Raw genomic sequence first — 1,226 nt, 5'->3', positions numbered from 1 at the left:
TCGGGCTCGGGCTCGGGCTCGGGCTCGGGTTCGGGCTCGGGCTCGGGTTCGGTATCCGCATGGCCGCGCCGATCCCTCCGCGCCCCCCGCCGCACCGAACAGCACTGCCAGGCCCGGGGGTGGCGCTCCGCCCACCGCGACGTCAGGGCAGGGGCGGGACTCGGCGGGGCCACCCCCGTACGTCAGGGCTGGGGCCGGTCTGTCCACAGCCGCGGCAGGGCGAGGAAGGCTCCGCCCACTGTAACGTCAGAGCCGGTCGGGGCCCAGAAAGGACTAGGCTGAAGCCCCGCCCGCCACGCCGGCAGTAGGTGGTGGGGCGGAGGGCCAGGGCCCAGGGGCCGGGTTGGGCGGCAGGGGGGCGGGACCAACCGTCTCTCCGCCCTCTCAGCGCTGCCTCTGGAGCTGGGAAACTGAGGCCTGCGGTCCCCCGACCACAGGGTCCTGGGCCCTCCGGTCAAGGGTCTCCCTGCTCTCGCAGACCCATGTGCCCTGCTCCGAGACCTGCAGGCATCGTGGACTCCAAAGTCATAGAGCTGACAGGTCTCCTTTTTTGTACAAAAGGACCCCCCCTGGCGCTATTTAATGATCTGAAAAGGAAGGTGTGGGCATCATCTTAGGGAAGACTCTTGTGTGTACAAAATGGAAACAATGCCTGAGAGCTCGGGCGGGCCTCATCCTTGGTTTGGGGGGAATCCCAGCTGCACCCCAGACCTTGGGTGTCCTGCCTGCCTGGCTTGGGGTCCTGGCGTCCCCACATGGTGACCACTCCGCCCGGCAGCCTCAGGACTGTGGGGCTGCCCATCTTGGTGCTGGCCCCTGCCCCGGGGACCTCGGCACAGGGACCACATGTCCCACACAATCAGATCTACCTTTATTGACAGGCTAAGCAGAAGCATCAGGGGCTCTGACATCTCAGAGGCCTCAGGGGCCCCCCAGGACTGCTGTGTGTGCAGGGGATGCCAGGACCCAGTGCCCCACCAGGAGTGGCCAGCGCAGAGAGGCCCCAGACAGTCCAACACCAGCCGGCAGGGCCCTGGGCCCCAGCAGGGTCTCCCTGGCAGGCTGGGGGAAGAGCTGCAGGAGCTGCGCCAGCTGGTTCTCTGAAACCCACCCACAGGAGATGCTGGCTTCAGGGTGCATCAGAGCAGAGAACTCTACCCATCTTGGTCAGAGAGCCAGGGGGGATGAGGAGTCCTGGGATGGTTCGGGGGAAGCCAGACGGGAAT

This window comes from Lipotes vexillifer, unplaced genomic scaffold (genome assembly GCF_000442215.2).
Source record: "Lipotes vexillifer unplaced genomic scaffold, Lipotes_vexillifer_v1.1 scaffold636, whole genome shotgun sequence".
Taxonomy (NCBI): Eukaryota; Metazoa; Chordata; class Mammalia; order Artiodactyla; family Lipotidae; genus Lipotes; species Lipotes vexillifer.
Note: the sequence above shows the minus strand (reverse complement) of the source record.